Raw genomic sequence first — 6,000 nt, 5'->3', positions numbered from 1 at the left:
GAATCCATGGCAACAAAAAATGATAATAATAAAGTCTTCCTTCCACGCCTGCCGCCGCTTTATGTACCCTGCGGTGGCTTCGTTGCATGCGAGCATGCATGCATGCATGCCTTTTGGGGGGGAGGGAGCGCTGCCCAAGCAACGACGGAGAAAGGGGTCGGGGGGGGGAGACACACGCACATCATGCACGGGGCTTCTCCCACCTCCTTCCTCCCCTCTTGCCTTCCCGCACCTTCCCCGCCTGCAGCTGCTGCTGCTGCTGCTGCGGCCCGATCCTGCAAAAGAGAGAGAGAGAGAGAGAGAGAGGAGCGGGGAGGGGAGGGGGGGGGGCTGAGCTCCCTCGACGCGAGGAAGTGCAAAAAAAAAAAAAAAAAAAAGCAGCCCTTGGTTTAGGAAGTCAATCGCTGGGGCCCGGGAACGCGCGTGCGCAGTGGAGACCCTGCCAGCCAGTCTCTTTGCATTTTTTCTTCTCTCTCTGCCCCCCCCCCTTTCCTTTCCTTCCAAGGGTGTCGATTCTGGAGCTCCCAACAAGAGCCGAAGAGGAGGAGGAGGAGGAGGAAGAGGAGGGGGGGGGAAAGGCAGGTACGGATGTCCGCCAGGCAGCCGGGAGGCGGCGGCGGCGGTGGGGGCCTCGGATGCACCAAGGGTGAGTCGATCTCTCTCTCCTTCCCCCCCCCCCGGTCCGCCCTTTCGATTCAGTCCCTGATTTATTATTTCTTTGGTCTCCGGGGAAGGAGGGTGGAGAGGGGGGGGGCTTTGCAACTCCTCGCCTTCTCCCGGGCGGGGGTGCACGGCCGGCGGGCAGAGGTGTGTATGCCTGTGGGGGGGGGGGAGAGGAGGTGTGGAGGAAAGAGGGGGGGCGCTTCCTCGGAGGAGGGGGGGAGCGCGATCGGAGCCCGCTTTCGCCTCCATCCCTCTTCCTCTGCCGAGCTTCTCTTCCTGTCTCGCTCGGCTGGCTGGCCGGAACGTTACAGGAACGGCTTTTCCTCCGTTCCTTTTTTTTTTTAAAGAATTGACTCGGGAGGGGGGGGGGAGGAGAGCGTCCCGCCGCCGTCGTCTGGATGCGCGCATCAAGTGTGCCCGGCGGGCAGATGCGGTTGCAACGGGGAGAGGGGAAGCGGGTCGGGTCGGTGCAAAAGACGGGCGGGGTGGGGTGGGGGGGTGAGGAGGAGGAAGGGGCAGAGGTGGCGGCGTCTTGCAAATGGGCCCCCCCTCCCATGGGGGGGTGAGGAAGTGTGGGGGGGTTGTTGCAGCCTTGCCATGAAAGCCACGCGCCGGGCTTTGCAAGGCAGCCAGAAGCAGGACACCCTGTCCCCCCCCCCTCCGCCTTGCCTTCAGACGAGACGGAGGCAGCCTGGCATCGCCCCGGCTTTGCACCGCCTTTGATCCGGAGCCGAAGGATGGAAACCCCCCCCCCCTTTGGTCCCCTTCTCGGCCTCCTCCTCCTCTTCTTCTTCCCGGAGCTTCTCTTCGGAGACCCGGGGATCCGCGTGCCGGAGCCCGCCTTGCACGGGGACGAGTGCACCGAGTGTGCGCCCGCGTGTTTTCTGTGTGTGCATGTGTGTGGACCGCCACGCGTACGCATCCCTAGCCGTGTGCATGCATTTCTGTTGAGGCACATGTGCCCGTTGCCACACACGCACCGCCGACCGGTGCACACATCCTCCACTCTCTGCAGGATGCTCCCCGCGGCTGGTCGACACGTGTGTGTGTGTGTGTGTGTTGCAGTCCTTTCCTAGCCCTGTCATCCATGCATGCAGACATGCTGCCACCGCTTTCCTTCCTTCCCACGTTCTTGCACCGCTTAGCTACCCTTCCCCGTTATTGTGGAAGGCTTGGCGAGGGGGGGTAGTGGAGGGAGAAAGAACATGCAAGGGTTTTCCCTTCCCAAAATGGAAGGTGTAGGGTTTCCCCCCCCCCTCCCTCCTTCCCTCTTGCAGTGCAGAGATTCCACCACCCCCTCCCGGCTGCTGCTGCCCCACCTTACAGAACTGGCATCTTTCGCCTTGAAGCAAAGAGGATTCCCCCAGATCTCCCCTTGCAAATGGGAAATATGTTCAAGGGGGGTGTGGAAATGGCAGACTGGGATTTCCCTCTCCCCTCCCCCCCCACAGCTCTTTCTCTTGTTTCTCAACAGAGAAATACAGATTTATCCATGAGGGAGAATCTGGCTGCTGCATAGCTTCTGCAAGCCTGCCATGGCATTTTGGGGCTTCTCTCTGCATGCGTGCGCAGAATGGAGAAACATCCCGGGTTAAATCCTTAACATTCGTGGCATCATGGCTCTCGTCTGTCTTAGACAAGAACTGGCGGTGCCGGATTTGGGATTTACTGGTGGCATTAATACGGCTTTTCCCATCGTGTCTTGAGCACTTCGTCGTCGTTTAGTTGTGTCCGACTCTTTGTGACCCCATGGACCAGAGCACGCCAGGCCCTCCTGTCTTCCACTGCCTCCCGGAGTTGGGTCAAATTCATGTTGGTTGCTTCGCAGACACTGTCCAACCATCTCATCCTCGGTCGTCCCCTTCTCCTCCTGCCTTCACACTTTCCCAACATCAGGGTCTTTTCCAGGGAGTCTTTTCTTCTCATTAGATGGCCAAAGTACTGGAGCCTCAGCTTCAGGATCTGTCCTTCCAGTGAGCACTCAGGGTTGATTTCCTTTAGAATTGATAGGTTTGTTCTCTTTGCAGTCCAGGGGATTCTCAAGAGCCTCCTCCAGCACCACAATTCAAAGGCATCAATTCTTCGGCGGTCTGCTTTCTTTATGGTCCAGCTCTCACTTCCATAGATCACGAGAGGAAAAACCATAGCTTTGACTATTCGGACTTTTGTTGGCAAGGTGATGTCTCTGCTCTTTAAGATGCTGTCAAGGTCTTGCCATCGCTTTCCTCCCAAGAAGCAGGTGTCTTTTAATTTTGTGGCTGCTGTCACCATCTGGAGTGATCATGGAGCCCAAGAAAGTAAAATCTGTTACTGCCTCCGTATCTTCCGCTTCTATTTGCCAGGAGGTGATGGGACCAGTGGCCATGATCTTAGTTTTTTTGATGTTGAGTTTCAGGCCGTTTTTTGCACTCTCCTCTTTCACCCTCATTACAAGGTTCTTTAATTCCTCCTCACTTTCTGCCATCAGAGTGGTATCATCTGCATTTCGGAGGTTGTTGATATTTCTTCCAGCAAGAGCAGTGGGGTTTTCCTCTTTTACTTCCCCCCCCCTTCTCCTTTTTGCACCCTGCTAAGATTTGACCTCTGGTGGGAGAGCATTGCTAAAGTCACCTTATAGGTTTAAGGAACCAGAGAGTGACCTGCGTCCCTTGGTCGGTGAGGACAAGTCAGGGCTACATGGAGGGGATTGCCACTGCCCACTCTTCCGTTGTCAAGTTTGATCCACAAAGTGGTCTAAAATGTGGGTGTGAAATTTGCTTGGAGGGCCACAAAGCGCAGGGTTCTGAATGTCGTGGCACCCGTCCTCCTGAATGCCTTCCCGGCCGAAACAGCACAGACCTCTTTACTTCCCTCTATTTGAGCTTGGTTGAAGATCTTTAGGCATTTCCAGACAAGGCCATTCCCCCCACCACCACCACCAAAAAAACACCCTTCTGTCTCAGTTTTATTAATATACTCCTTTTTTTATGGGTTTCTGGACCACATGTTGGCCGTGTTAGTGTGTTGCAGCAATAAGGGCACAGAGTCCCCTGGTGCATTAAAGAGGAACATGTTTTATTTATCAGGAGCTGCCATGGATTTTAGCCCACTTCATTATAAAAATAATCATGCGCCATCAAGTCAATTCTGACTAATGGTGAGCTTTTTCCAGGTAGGGGATACTACAAAGTGGCTTTCCCTTCCCTTCTTCTGGGGGCGTCCCGGGACTAATGCAGCTGGCCCAGGGCCACCCAGGCTGGCTCTTCTCCCAGAACTCCCAATCTCTACTCCTCGGTAAAACTCCCTTGTCTTTAATGTGCCAGAGGACTCTTCGACGATTTTCTTTTCACTGCGAATATGTAATAATTGTTTGTCTGAATCTTTTGTAAGATTAAAAATTATTTGATGTGGAGCAGTTGATAACTCAGTGTATAAATGCATAAAAATGAAACCGAAACCCAGGATTTCCTAGGCCAGAAGTCCTCCCTTAGCGGATGAGTTTGTCCAGCCCCATCCAAAGGGGATTCAGCTGGGTTGGATCGTTGGCTCTCAAGTGGGAAAGGATCAGGTCACAGATGATGGGAAAAACCTACATGAGGCCCTGGAGAATAGCTGCCCGTACAGCTGTAGAGTGCTCATTGGATGAATCCACAATCAGATGCAGAAGGCCGTTTTGTGTTTTCAGATAAGGGTGGTTTCCAGGGAGCTTCGTCTGGGGCAAATGATGGATGTGAACTCTTTGAGATGGGAATGCATGGTGACTCTCTTCTCACCTGCATGCTTTCAAGAGACTTCAACCCGTTGCGGCTGTTATGGAGTTGAGGACCCAAGGATTTTAGACTGCAACGTGGCGACGTAATTTTTGTTTGTTTCTCTTCGATGCCGGCTATAGTAGCGGCAGCTAACATTTTAAAAAATCCAAGACCGTAAAACTAGCAAGATAAACCAGTCAGCTGAAAGATGGTTGATAAAATTAGGGATCTCTCTCTCTGCATGTAAGACTTCTGCATGTAAGTAGGGTCTCTGCATGTAAGTCTTCCCAAAGGTGGACTTCCACTTACTATACATTCTTTGGGTGAGCGTTATCAGGCCCTGTAAAGGTCTGTTATCCAAAATACAGTGGTGCCTCGCTTGATGATGTTAATTCGTTCCGCCAAAATCGCTGTAGAGCGAAAACATCGTCAAACGAAATAAAAAAACACCCATTGAAATGCATTGAAAACAGTTCAGTGCGTTCCAATGGGCTGAATACCTGCTCATCCAGCAAAGATCCTCCATACAGCGGCCATTTCCGGTGCCTGTAAAGCGAGGAATCCGTCCTAGAAAATAGCGGGGGGCCATTTTCTTCAGCCGGCGGCCATTTTGAAACTCGACGATCAGCTGTTTGCTGATTGTCGTAAAGCGAAAATCGGTTCCCGAAGCAGGGAACTGAACATCGTTAAATGAAAAAAAAAACATTTAAACCATCGTTTTGCGATCGCAAAAACCTAATCGTACAGCGATTTCCTCATTAAGCGAGGCAATTGTTAAGCGAGGCACCACTATTATCAGATTTCCCAGAGGGCATACATTGTACAGCCAGGGTACCACATCTGTGGGGGAAGAAAGAAAGAGACACGGGTCCCCGCTCAGCATATAGTTCTCTCTTCTTGGCCTATAAAGTCACTGTGTGCTGCCAGTAGAGGCAAACAAGTCTGATCTGCACAGAACAGTGCTCTGAAGGCGATCATGCGCATGCACACCCTACAGGATGGGAATTCCTTCCCATATAGGTGCCACCTCTGCACAGAGCAGCATTGTGCCCTTTGCATTCAAAGAGGAGCTGGGCTGTGTTCTTAGTGTGAACAGGTCTTCCCAATCCTATCTAGATTTAGTATTTGTCCTACCATCCGCACCCTGCCTTTCTGCAAGAGCGACAAGCTCACTTAAGGCATCTCCCGGCGTTTTTGTCCCTCTTCCTCTAAAGATAGAGAGATCTCATAAAAAAACAAAACACAGCGCTGGCTTCCAAGAGCTGTAAAATAGCATCATAGGCAGATGTCAGAAAATAGGCACGCTATTCCAGGATGTTGGTTTTAAAATGCCGGCTGTAAGGGAACAGATCTGATCGCCTGTTTTAACAGAGAGCGAGGGAGGACGGCTGAATCTTTTTCAGGAGGGCCTTTCCCGGTTTGGGTCCCTGACGGCCGGACGTGTCAGGGGTTTATCTAGCCTTTTTTGCTTTGCACGTTATGCTGAAGATGTGCAGCCTCTGCTTTTCATCTCTGTTTTAAAATAAATGGCCACATGCTTCTTCCTGCATCTGAAGCCCGTCCTTTCATCTTGGAACACTGTGACCCTTCTACAGATGTTAAGATT

The 6,000-nt window shown here is 52.4% G+C and overlaps 1 protein-coding gene across 1 annotated transcript in view; it reads left to right on the top strand.

The window, feature by feature from the left end:
* Positions 1-422: 422 nt before the first annotated feature.
* The window catches only part of RGS19 (regulator of G protein signaling 19), a 66,056-nt gene continuing 60,478 nt past the window's right edge, over positions 423-6,000 (top strand). The window contains exon 1 of the mRNA XM_072996715.2: positions 423-646. The gene's annotated coding sequence lies outside the window, so the exon portion shown is untranslated. The remainder of the gene's footprint in view (positions 647-6,000) is intronic.

The sequence above is a fragment of the Pogona vitticeps genome, chromosome 4, assembly GCF_051106095.1.
Source record: "Pogona vitticeps strain Pit_001003342236 chromosome 4, PviZW2.1, whole genome shotgun sequence".
Classification (NCBI taxonomy): Eukaryota; Metazoa; Chordata; class Lepidosauria; order Squamata; family Agamidae; genus Pogona; species Pogona vitticeps.
Note: the sequence above shows the minus strand (reverse complement) of the source record. Positions and strands in the feature narration are given on the sequence as shown.